The sequence below is a fragment of the Cupressus sempervirens genome, chromosome 4 (assembly GCF_028749045.1).
Source record: "Cupressus sempervirens isolate cs-2001-9-10 chromosome 4, ASM2874904v1, whole genome shotgun sequence".
NCBI classification, from domain to species: domain Eukaryota; kingdom Viridiplantae; phylum Streptophyta; class Pinopsida; order Cupressales; family Cupressaceae; genus Cupressus; species Cupressus sempervirens.
Genome location: NC_143121.1, coordinates 640,337,503 through 640,351,524, shown reverse-complemented (window position 1 = coordinate 640,351,524; position 14,022 = coordinate 640,337,503). Strand labels below are relative to the sequence as shown.

Sequence of the window (14,022 nt, the reverse complement as noted above, 5' to 3'; positions counted from 1 at the left end):
TAATTAATTCTAAGTCTAACAACTACCACATCCACATGAAAGAATAATTAGAAAGTCAAAAGTCCATAATATACATTTGTTTTGAATGCCTTTTGGAAAATGAAATTCGGAATGCTCAATCATCCACTATACATGTCACAGGGTATGAAAGGCTAAAAAAATATACATATGTAGAAATAGAAATACATCATCCTACTCTAATCCATGGTACAAGTGCAATAAAATAAATGAATCTAATAGCATACATGATACATTCATCCATCATAAAAGAATATAACATCATAAAACACAACTAATTTAAGTGTGCGGTTCCTCCCAACCGTCAATAACATCATTAGACTATCATGGGTCCTAGCCATCCCCCACACGTAACATCCCAAGTCACCGATAAGATCATCGATATTATAGTAATAGGGATGTCACTACTAAAACATGCTACAACATATATATATATATATATATATATATATATATATATATATATATATATATATATATATATATATATATATATATATATATATATATATATATATATATATATATATATATATATATATATATATATATATAAAAAAGGAAATCTAACATGCTAATCATCAATATAAGTAAATGCATTAGTAAATCACATCATCTAAACATGATACACAAGCATCCCCATAAGCTCTAGCCATGGTAACTATGGACGGATCTCAATGGTAAGAATGAAAAAGCACTACCACCTGATCTCGTGGAACCTAAATGGCCCACTCCCACCGCACTGAGGAGATAGTCTCAAGTCCCAAATAGGATATCGAATCACATAAAATAAATACTCTCTAAGTCTAGGAAATCCTAAAAGTATACTAACTCAAAGGTTCTAACACATAGATCGACATCTAGACCCAGAGGCACCACAAAGACACGTAGGAAACCTACTATGTAAGTAGAAAAGTGTCATCACACAAATCACGTAAAAGTTACCCGAGCAATCCCTGAGCCATCTCATGGGAATCGTGAGTCCCTAATGATCCCTGTGGCCAGTAGTATCCTCTCATACTGACAAGGCACATTATGGAGTGCAAGGTCGTAACCAAGCATTCTCTCTACCCCATCCTAGTCAGTACTATCACTCAAGGCATGGGAGAGAACATACAATTATCTTATTAGGTTCATTTTAATCCCCATTTAGTGTAAATGTTATCATTTATTAAAAACAACTTACAATGAGTCATCCCTAGAGCCTCTTAGGGCTCCCGTCCCCCATTGCAAACCACTTCCCGACACTACACATAGATAACCTACCCTAGGCTCATGAAATCACAAGTCACAAAATCACCTTAGCCCTATACAAGCGACTGGAAAGTATCAAAATATAATTCACAATAATCACATCAGTTCTCCACAAGCAACTGAAAAGCATCAAATGATAATCATAATAATCACAACAGTTCTCTATCAGCAACTGAAGGCATCAATGATAAATCACAAAATCTAATGGTTCTCAACAAGTAACCATAAAACATCCCAAAATAATACCGATCAAAGACTAAAAAAGGGTCAAGTCAAACATGTCACAACATGACATCATCAAGAATAAATCATCCAAAACATCTCAGTCATCTCAAAGCGACTGGAAGGTAACTCAAGTATAACTGATCGAGACTCAAAAATGGTTAAGTCATGTATCTCATAAACATACACCTCAGCTTCACACAAGGAAAATGGAAAGCAATAACAACTAGTAGATACATACATAACATAGAGCATAACATTGCATTACCATGGTTGGGTTAAAAAGATTGAGACCAAATCAACATGACATCATAATCACATAACCCTTGAGCCTTTGGTAACAACCTAAGACTGGGCAACACCTAAAACAACCCCAAAACCCCAAAACATAGACAATACATAAAACACATAATATGATAGTCTCATAGTTTGGTTTGATTCGTAAACACATAGTTTGAGTTAAACAATAAGGTTTCAATTTCCAGTGTTTATGTTCAAGTAAACAGTCTCATAGTTCAATTTGATTGATAATATACTTAATTTTTTTGAATACACAAGTTTCCCAGTTTGCCCTACAAGTCAACCCCTTTCATTTATAGAATTACCCCTATTAGTTAGAATCAATTTTCTAAAATAACCTAAGGGTAATCTATTTATTTAATTCATTTAAATAATTCTTATTGATTTTCAAATAAATTGATCTATGAATTTATCAAATCAATATTATAATAATTTAATAATTAAAAAATTTAAATTAATAAATTTATTTATTAATTAATCTTAATTTATTCACATTTAATTAAATTAATTAATAAAATATAGAATTCATAGTCTACGATCCCAAGTCATTGTAATAATAATTTAATTAAAACTTAATTAAATATTATTAAAAACTTTAAGTTCCTTAATTAAATCATTAATAATAATTATTTATTTAAATATAATTTAAATTGTTATTAAAAACTATTAGTTTAATTAATAATAATATAACATCTAATAATTATTTATTAACAATTTATAAATTAAAAACTCCCTTTTTAAAATATTTAAAATATATTAAATAACATTAATTTACATTATATAGCATATAATAAAATCAACATTTATTAATAAATTAAATTTAACACATATAATATAATATAACTTTTATAGTATACAATAAAACAAAATAATAATAAATTTTAAAAACTTATCCCCACGTTTAGGGCCCGCCGGCCTTAACTAAGCCCGACCCTATTTAAAATGTCGTCGACCAAGGAGGTAAGTGGGCATGGGGTCAAACCCCTCCCCACAATTAATATTTTATTTTTAATTTTTGTTTGCTCAACTAACATATAAATTTTGTTTTAAAATTTTATTTGTTATTTAGTAATTTTAAACAATCCTTTCAAATTTAATAAATATATACTATTTAAAATTTAATTATTATTATTTTAAATAAAATTTAATCAAAATGGTCTCCTATATATATGCATGATAAAATATTTTATTTTATTTTATTTCTATTTATTATAAAAACTTAAAAACAAATTCTCCTTGTTAAAAATGTGTGTTTTATTTATTTTAGATTTCCAATAATAATATTTTAAATAATTAAATAGTTTTTTATTTTATTTTTAATTAAATTTCTCTTTTTTTATAACATTTACAATTTTATTCTATAGGAGAAATACAAATATCCATTCAAATTTTCATTTTAAACTTTTCTTTTAAATCTCAAACCTTCACTACATTTTTCTTTTACCTACATAAGGGGTTTCAAATTGATTTATTAAATCCCTATATACAGATGAAAATGAACAGCAAAAGATACAAGATGAAGAATTGACAGATTCGTATAAAGAAATATGAGAAGACAAGTTTTCACAATCACGAAGTAGACAGAAATATCAATTTACATAATTTAATTAGTGATCAAAACACAAGACCCTACCTGAACCTGATGCTAAGACACAACCACCCAAGAATTGTGAGAAGATTCGCTTCCAAAATTTGTGTCCAAATTCGTCTCTAAAATTTGCCTCTCCAAAATTCGTCCCCAAAATTTGTGTCCAAAATTTTTCGTGTTTCGTAAATGAACCCTCAAGTGATAATAAGGAGCTCATTCCTCAAATCGGAGCACTAATTGTGCATTCACCCCGAGAGGACTCCTTGCTCACAAGGGTTAACTCTAAAATTATCTTTTATTAATCTTTCTTTTTATTTTATTTTATTGTTTCATGCATGTTTTTTTTTTTTGCAAAAAGAGGGGTAAAAATTTATTAAGACAAAAAGGAATACAACAAGGAGAGCTCAACAAGGAGCTCGATCCTGAGCAACAAGATCATCAAATTCTTGCACCATCTCAAAGGACAGTTGCCTCCTATCCCTAATATTCCAACCCGGATCATGACTAGATGCCCATTTGGCTAAACAATCAGCAGGTCTATTCCATTCACGAGGAATATACGTGAACCTAATGAACTGAAAAGAGGAAGAGAAGAAAAGAATCTGCTTAACAACAGTGGCCAATTGCCAACTAACATCCTCAAGCTCTTGCGAAGAAAGCATGTTCACCACCACCTGGGAATCAAACTCACAGATAATCTTACTCCATCCCCGCAAGCAACACTGTTCCACAACATATAAAATAGCCCGAGCTTCCATAAGATTGTTAGTATAATCACCCTTATGAACTGAGAAGAAAAATTTAACATCCTCAGAACTACAACGAGCCACTCCGCCAATACCAGTCGGACCAGGATTCCCACGGGAAGAACCATCAGTGTTAATTTTCAGAACTCCACAGGGAGGAGGAGTCCAGTGCCCATCCCGGTTAACCCGACCCTTCCTCTGATGGTGAATTTGTTTCATGCATGTTAAGTGAATTATTAAATTACTTTATTTAATTTTCACTTGACTTCTATTTATAATTAATTTATTACTTTTAATCCCACACGCACTTTATGAAATTAAAATAACATTATTATACTTATTTTATTTTTAAATTAATTTTCTTCTATTTCCAACTCATGCATGCATTATGCGATCTAGTATCTTTTTAATAATTTAATATCTTTTTCACTTTTAATTTATTTTAGAAACTTAATTGATAAAATATTTATTAACTTAAATAACAATAATATTTAGCATTTATTTAAAAATGAACTCTAAATATATTATTATTAAATTAAATAAATAATATCATGTTCTAAATTTAAACTTATAACTTTTATCTTCAAATTTAATTCTTTTTATTTAATTAATTTCTCAATTAATTAAATATAATTAAATATTAAAATATAATAATAATTTTTCATTAAATTAAATCATTAATTTAATCTTTTAATTAGACTTAATTAATATAAAATTCATCAAAGACTCATAAAACAACATACAAAAATCTATCATAGCAAAACACATACAAAAACAAACTAAAGGGTTATAATCATGAATTAACGTCATCCGACGCATTCAAAGGGTACTCGACTCAGATACTTGTCCTAATTTTCAATTAGGACAAATGACTTAAAGGTTTAGGATTTGGACTTAAGAATTTATCTCCCCTCTCTTACCATTGAGATAATGCAATAGGGTACGCTCATCTTGAAAATTCAAAGAAGTCGATACCCTGTACTTGTAACTTGCATAAAATCCACGCATGTACAGACACCATATTCTAAGCTAAACAGACAATGGTAGGAATTGGTGGATCGTGTAGATCCCGACTAGCAGGTGACTACAACTCCCTTCCTTAACCACATCTGACATGTCATACATAAAGAAAACAAACACGCACACCATAAACATGCAAGTATGGGGTAAGTATCTATAAAAAAACACATGTGATAATAAACCATCTAACTAATCATCATCAATATCTAAAAACATTGAGTAATCATCATACATACATGAAATATAGAGTACCAAGTAATCTCATATAAAATAAACTGAATGTAAAACAATATCTGATAATCTCAAAATAATGCTACTGATAATCAAGCATAAAACTGGCCTAAAAGTGTTTGACAATGAGAGCAAAAATGTAAACTAGGGCAGACACTACAAAGACAATAATTAAAATACTTTTTAAGATTTTTTTTTGTTAATATTTATCTAATCACATAAATTGTATATATTAAATAACAAAATGTATGAAATCACTACCTTCCATAAATTTTGAAGCAACACAACTTGAGTGGTCAACATCCACCAAACACAATTAAATTCAACCAATCAAAACATTTTTTTTTCATTTATTAAATAATGAAAGTTTTTATTAAGTTCAAATTTAGATTTTTAAAATTTTCACAAAAAAAATATATTTATTTGCACTTTTGTTGCCAATTTGTGTTATAGAGACATTTTTTTCCTCTTAGTAAATGGATTTGTCACTGTGATAGTTACTTCTAAAACTGATCGTGTTCGCCTTGTGAACAGTGACATCTGTGCCAACAGTTGGAGAGATTGCAACTAATAAGTACCAGATTACAATCTTCCTCTACGTTTGAGAGAGACAGCTCCCTCGTATGATGGGTGTATTTGATTTTTCAACATAAATAAATTAAAACTTTAAAAGATAGAGAGAAAGCTATTGATGACGAATGCACCACACGCCTTTCACAATTTTCTTGAATAACTTAAACCACTAATAAGAACGATCAAGAACTACGCTTGAAGGCTAGTATTAGCTTAGTGCTGATTTGATCATTCACTAAAATCTACAATATACCCTGGAAACATTAATTGCAACTAGAATCAACACCCAAACAGTTCAGACTTTAAAGAAAAAAGAATACAAAATGCACATTCCTTTATTTCATTGCACCAAGAACATTAGAAGAAATTGATGACAAAGACAACTTCTGTACATACTTTCCAAAAATTGTCTTGTCATTGAAAACATAAGTGTTCCCTTCTTCCAAATTCCCAAAAGTCCCTTATTTCAATTAGATTAAAAAATTTATAATCGATTCTAGCATAACCAACTTTTTGAGTTCACAACTACCTAAAAAGTTATGATTTGGACATTGGGAATGCATTTCACAACAAACCCCAACCTTTTATGAAATTGAAGCACGACATCCTAACTTTGGTTACAATAAGTGACATATGTCAATTTTATGTTCGTAAAACACTTTGTGCCGAGATTATTATACCCGACCGAGCTATTGAAGTTACTCTCCCTTCTCGAAGTATTATGTCAAACAATTCACGTGCCTTGTCTATATGCTAAAATTAGCATATATGTTTGCAAGAACATTGTGTGACTCACATGCATGTGAGGATAAAATTTTCAACTAAATTATAGTTGTCATGTCCTCATGAATCCAGAAGTCTCCATCCATACTTTAACAATTCGTCTTACACACAAAGCCAAAAATATCTTCATTTCCTTAATGAGAATTTTGTCCACCAACTCACTTCTATTGATGAGAAGTCCTCAGGGATTATAAAAGTTAACTTCTTAGCTCTCCACCCAAGAAAAACACAGATCACATGTGTCCTTAAAAACTATCACGATTGATTCAATGACAACCACTTATTACACAAGCACTATTCCCTTGAGATGGTAGTTCTATATCCCTTAATCACTCCATTAAAAATTCTTTTAGTGGATATGTCTTGTGACTGTGTTTGTCATGCTCATACAGAAACCAGAGTGGATATGAATGCCGTCAATAAACTCCTCTAGGTTGAATTGGGGTTGAACAAGTGTGCTCAGGTTTAATTACTTTTTATAATATGCACATCAACATTGGCCTTCGACATATCTTCCTAGATGCGCAGTATTTCATTCTTAGGATTTTGAGATTCATATTAGAAGCTTACTAACTCATGTGCCTTGTTGGTACTATCACATATCTCCATGGCCAAGGTGGCAATATGTGCCTTGCAAACAAATAATAGAGTACTTTGTACCTTCGTGTTCATCATTTGTATCCTTCCTCATACTACATGTACATTGCATAACCTCTCTAATTCCTTTCTACGGTGACATTCCTTGAGGCATTTTGTCAAACAACTCGTAAACCTTATCAATGTTTTGTCAATGTTCAAAGCAATTATCATGTGCCGAAATGCCAAACTCAAAGTAGCAACGAAAAGATTCACAGTTTCATGAATTTATTGAAGACCCTATCTGTCCAAAGGCACTAGAGGATGTACAACATACATTGTCATTTCTTCATTCTTATTGAGTGAGCAAAATAAGCATCCCTTTACCACTTAGCGGTTATAGGGAAATGGTATATCACATGTTGGATGGTGTGAATATGACAAACCATGCACATTGCTCCTAATTATATCAAGATAGTCTCCTTTCGTGCATGGACTCTTTAAGTCTTGGATGAAGGACATGCCACAAGCTGAGAGTTGGCGTCCACATATATGCCTCTACACTAGCATGCTCTTGCAATTGACTTGATGTTCTCCCCCCTTCACTCGATGCAAGGAGAAGTATCAAGCTACGATTCGGTTGAGATGTTTTGTCGAACAACTTATAGGAATTGCTATAGTTTCATTCAGACTCTTTGTGTATACATATTGCACTGCACTCCCCAAATTCGCTATTAATGATTTCGTATTTCAAATGCATCTCCATGTAGATGTTGAGCTCGATGAGGGGCCATTCGATGGGTTGCAAAATAAGGTAATATCATGTGCCTCTATTCCACAAGCCAATACTGTTTAATGGTATTTAGTCAAACTTTCATGTGCATGGTCAAGGCATTCAGCTAAATAGTCTGCAAAGCCTTGTCATTTGAAATTCCTCCCACTACATATTGACAAGTGAAGCAATCACCCTATTATGACTTCAAATTCCCCAAATACAAAACTACATCTTCATTGCCAAAATCAAAAGAGGCTCTTGAGTAGTGGAACTAGGTCATAGACTAGGGTTTGCAATCCTCAATCAAACACTCTGCAATTCCCCAAGTGCCATACTCTTCTATGCCTCCAACATGATTATCATTACATAGGCAATATGTTAAGCAGCTCATGTGTTTTGTTTATGCTTTCATCTACGACTTTCTTTGGATTAAGACATTCAGCCAAAAAAATCTATTCCTCCACTTGGTTCTTATTCAAACAATGCCATGAGCGTAAGGAGGGGCTATGATGTTTTATCAAACACAGAGATGCTTTGATAGCGATGCTCTACATATCTTGCCAAGAACCTCTTTCTAAAAGTTAATAACTATCTTCAACATGTATGCTTCAAGAAAAGTCAAAACTCAAACCCAAACCTCTTTGTAGAAGTTTTAATACATTGAGAGAGAGGATTTTTAGTACATGTAGAGAGGTAGTACGTATTGAGAGATGATTTTAGTACGGGGAGAGAGAACAATTTTAGTACATGGAGAGAGAAAAGTATGTGGAGAGAGGTAGTTTTGAATAGTTGAGAATTAACCTCTCTCTGCAGAATTAACTTAACTAACTCTCACAGTAAAATAGCCAGGTAACATTTCTAAAGATGAATTATTTCCTCCACTTACATGATAATTCTCGTCACAATTTGTGCATGTTTCTCTTATAGACATAATAATAAAATACATTTAATAACATATATATTAAATATGCAATTTTGTTTTATAAAAATATGACTATTAGTATTATATTATTTAATAATATTATATATTTTATTATTATACTTATTTTAATCTCCATGATATTTGTAATAATTATCATTAGTGTAAAATATAATTTTAAACTCATTAAAATTATATTTATTTATAATAATTAGGATTTGTATACTCTATTACATGAAAAATGCTAGACTACGAGTTCTTTTCTTATTCTCAAATTCTAATACTCATTTTTAAATTCTACTACATAATATAGTTATATAAAAAATAATTTTTAATTTATTCTAGAAATACATTATATCCATTATAATAAATAAAATTACATGAAAATATTGGAAAAAATAAATAGTTACGTTTCAAAAATTATAAAAAATGCACTCTATAATTAATAAAGTTAAATTTTAAATAGACACAGACTAATATTGGAGTTTATAAATCTTTAAAAGAGTGTATTTATAGTATAAGTTATATTATCTTAAACTAATAACAGTTTATTTCATATAATTGATAAAATATATTAAAGTGTTAAAAGACTTCTATTCATTGATTCCATACAATTGAAAAATGACACATACTATAGAATTTACATAATATCATATTATTTTAGTTATATATTTATAATTATACTTTACAATTTAATAATCATAAAATTTATTTTGTGTCACTTTTGAATAGTACAAATATATTTAGATTTATAACAATATTCAAGTTATGACAATTCATTTATTAAAAAATATAAATATAATTTATATTCATTAAGGTCAATACTAATTGACTTTAAGGTAAGTACACCCCACTCCACATAACACTTCTAAAATCATTCATTCATTTATCTTAATCATACAACAAATGTGCTGATAGTAAAAAGTAATAAAAATTCAAAAAATAGAGATTAACAAATATAGAAATTAAAAAATAGTCATTGTGAGACCGGGCGTTGGAAGAGGCCAAAGGAGGCTTGGGAAGAGAGAATTTGCAGATTCTGCAATTCTGGGAAAGTGGAAACTGAACAACACTTTATTTTAGAATGTGAGGCCTATAAGGATAGCAGAGATAAATTTGAGGATACTATATGTGACAGTTCTTGGCATAACCTATTCAACGAAGAGTACATTGAGCAATTGGGTGGACTCATCATCATCCTACACAAGAAGCGAACAGTGCTACTTAAATCTGCTTGAATTGTCTTACTGTCCCACAGGGTATTTTTAACCTCGTAGACATTAAATTTTTATCTATCTATCTATCTATATTTAAAAAATAACTATTATAAATGTGAGACCTATGAATCTGCTTTAATCTCTAATCCCCCGTAAGAGTCCAACTTTATTCGGTATTCTAGATAACTGATCCCCATATTGTTTGTTGAGAAAATACACAAGAATTTCGAAGAGTTACTCTGTTTTTTCAGAAATTGATGAGTTGGCGGTAAATCAAAACGAATTCCGGAAAAGCATATGGTAATTCAAATGCGCGAGAATATAACCGTTGTCCGAGAAAACGCAGAGCATATAACTATGCTAGACTTCTAAACGTCAATTCCGCTATATATAGAGACATTCTTTGTTTCTAATATCTGCTCTAAATCAAAAATGCCAGAGAAGTGGGTCAAATTTGGCAAGGATGCACTCAATTTGAGAAGACGGAAACGAAAAAGGTATGCAATGTTTTGATATTGTCTAGCTTGTGTAAAACCCAACATGATTATGACATTTTTTTGGGGTGTGGCATTATATACATTGCCGAGGACTATTGGGTTTTTTAAGGGCCTGCAATTATCTTTCTCAATCGTACTCACTAGGTTAAATTTACACTTCGTGGGCGTTTTGACTCTAATTAATTTGTGGCTCTGTAGTATATTAAGAATAATGGAGGCCTGTGAAATATTTCTTGCATCTCTATCAATTGATATTTATTGTCACAACAGAGCTATTAGGCTTTGAGTCTGCCTAACTAATTGTAGCATGAATCTGAACTGTTAGGTTTGGGTTGGGATGCCCTAATCAGATAGAATGATGTTCTTCTTGCGATTATGACTATGAAGATCTGATCCTCTGCTTGAGGTTCTCTCCCAAGAATTAGAACAAGCATGAAAGAATGCTGAACAAAACATATTGGATTCGTCTAGGAGCCTTTGAATGACATTAAAAATTGCTGGAATTCGCAGGGATGAGCGGGCATTAAACAGAGCTATTGAGCTGTAGAAAACCAAGGGAGATGGATAAGAATGAGAAGCGAAGGGGTTGGATTTTTACTTATGGGTCTGAATTTTCTCAATCCATTGGTTCAAGAATTGTAATACCCTTCAATCTTCCCCTATTAGGTATGTACATGCTCTCACCGGTGCTGATTTTCCCATTTTATATCCTATTTGTGTTTTTATAAAGGCGGTCAGATAACTTTAATATATAACTTTATCGTTATTTTATTTAGCTTTGTCGCATTTGCTTTGATTTCTATTATTTTATGGTTAGATTGCTCTCACATCGGTTCGTTTACATTGACAGTTTTAAAATCTAATTATCATAGTAAGAATAAGAATTTTGTGTTAACTGAACAGGAATTTGATTCAAACATGTAACCATTTGCATAACTTGTATTCCCTATCTTACATATTGGTTTTCTACTATTACAGTAATTCGCTTTATTTCTCCATCTCCATCAATTGAATATATGGTGAACTTAGGAAACGCTTAGCATGCATTATAATATTTGTAGAGAACTGGAAAAGTTTTTCTGTAAGGTTGAGGAATAATTTTTAATTTGTCATCTTGAATGGTTCTTGCATGCCACTTCCCTGTCCAAAATTTAATAAAGATAAGTAGTTTTTAAATGTAAATTTTACAGAGCAATCTAAACGCAGATCAAATAAGAGCAAATCACTATGTATGATGGATGTAATCAAATCTGTAGAACTTGAGAGAACACTTCATTGATCTTTGCACAATGAATAGGAGTTAAGATAAAAGTACTTTTACTGAGTAGAATTTCACTAGAATAACTAGCAGTGCACGTAATTTTAACAGATATTAATTAGCCTTTGTCATTGAGCTGAGAATCTCCAAATCTTTTTATAGATTGAACACATTTCTCTATAGCTGATGTGAGATCCAATTTAAATCACATATCTCAACTTAATTGTTTGATAAGATTTGTTTAGTGGTAAGAAGGAAGCACTTTAATAAGACGTAGGTCTCCACTTTACAAGGTCACTAAGCCATTCAACTATGTGTGTGATGGAAAGAGGGGAATTTCCAAATATGATTCCACTTATGATCCAAATTAGATTAGCTAGGACCCAATGGAAGAAGGGAGCTAATACTAAATCCAAATTATAAAGAGAAATGCAATACAAATAAATGTACTCTCTTTGATCCTTAATAGGACAATGTGAATGTGCAATTGAACTAATTGCTTAAATAATGTAAATCTAGATGCTATATAAAACAAATAGCACAATCAAGATATAAATCTAGGGTGAAGATATGAAAGGAGATAAAATATAAATGACTTACCTTGAAATATGTAGAGGAAGATGTATTTTTGCCCCAAACCTTGCAGATCTGAACTGTATTTGAATATCCACCCGAGGGTCTACAAATGAAATGACGAAAGAAAGAAAACCTAGAAATCTCCGTGAAATCTAAGACTCAAGGACTAAGTCGACTTGGGAAGATGTCTTACAACAAGGTTGATGTAGTCCGGTGATCTGCAACTGACGACTCCAGAAAGCTTGCGAATAGTAGGTTCTAGATTTGTAATCCTTTTTGCTCCCAACTTGCAAATCAACACAGAAAAGAAAGGTTTGGGGGTTGAAGTTTGATGAGGGCTTTCCTTGGTCAAGCCATAGGTTAAGGAATTGACCGTAATTGAGAAATGTAAGCCATGGATAGAAAAGTGCATCATGGAGGAGATGATGAATGCTTCAATGTAGATCTCCTCTCTTGATGGCTAACAATAAGCTAGATCTTGAAGAGGAAATGCTCACAAAGGGTCCTTCAACGCTAGATAGAAATCTCATTGCTTAAATGCTTGAAAAACTTGAATGTCTTCACTTGAGAGCAAGAGCTCGAGTGCATGAATGAATGGGATGAGAGATATTAGGTGAGATATGAAATGAAGCCTCCAAGTCTCCTTATATATGAGTTTTCGGGAGGGAAAACAATACAAGCCGATTGGGTAATGACAAAAAAACTAATTAAACCCCTGAAGCCTTTCGGGGCCCGAGCTTTGGAACTACTGGGGACTAGGTTGATTTGCGAGGACTAGGTCGACCTAGTCTTGGAGGTCAAGTCCCGGGTGCCATAGAAAGAAGGGGTAGGTGCCAGAAAGATAAGGATGGAAAGAGAAAGAAGATAGGTGAAAAAGGAGATCGAGCACATGCATATCCATGGTCTACAAAGGGAATTTTGAAGAGGGAGCTAAAAGGTTTTAAAAGGCAAGTGCATCCATTTTAAGATGATACATTTAGCCCCCACTTTAGCAGAAGTATGAGTTGCCTCAAACTAACAGTAAAGTAGATCAAAAGAAAAAGATGATCTTATCACAACTTAGGAGACAAAGAAATCATCAAGCTAGGAACAATGCATAGATTTGAAGATAAGTCAGAAATCATACCAACCTCTAAAGGCTAAAGTACTCTAAACCATACTCAGAATCCGTATTTGCCACTAAGAAACTCGAGTCTTCATCAAATCCCAAAATCACAATAAGAGAGATATCATTGAAAAGAAAGAGAGAGAAGGGGGTGTGATCAACTTGTCCAATAAAGTTTGTGTTCCTTATTGTGAATTGCACTAAAGGGGATAGGATCAAATGGTCTAACAAGGTTTGTGTGCCGATAGTCAATCTCACAAATTTGCTTTACACTCTCTTGATACAATACTCCTATATTATGAGAATGGTTTTTGTATGCACTTGGATAGGTCAAATGGTCTAGCAAGTGTGTGTAGCATGCTAG

At 31.8% G+C, this 14,022-nt stretch overlaps 1 long non-coding RNA gene across 4 annotated transcripts in view; it reads left to right on the top strand.

The window, feature by feature from the left end:
• The first annotated feature begins 10,376 nt into the window (after positions 1-10,376).
• Positions 10,377-14,022, top strand: part of LOC149562861 (uncharacterized) — a 47,132-nt gene continuing 43,486 nt past the window's right edge. For 2 of the 4 annotated variants that reach the window (XR_016364002.1, XR_016364004.1), the window contains exons 1-2: positions 10,377-10,719; positions 11,230-11,385. This is a non-coding gene — a long non-coding RNA (uncharacterized LOC149562861). Of the gene's footprint in view, positions 10,720-11,044; positions 11,386-14,022 lie in introns of all 4 variants that reach the window. The other 2 variants (XR_016364003.1, XR_016364005.1) reach the window with 1 other exon arrangement.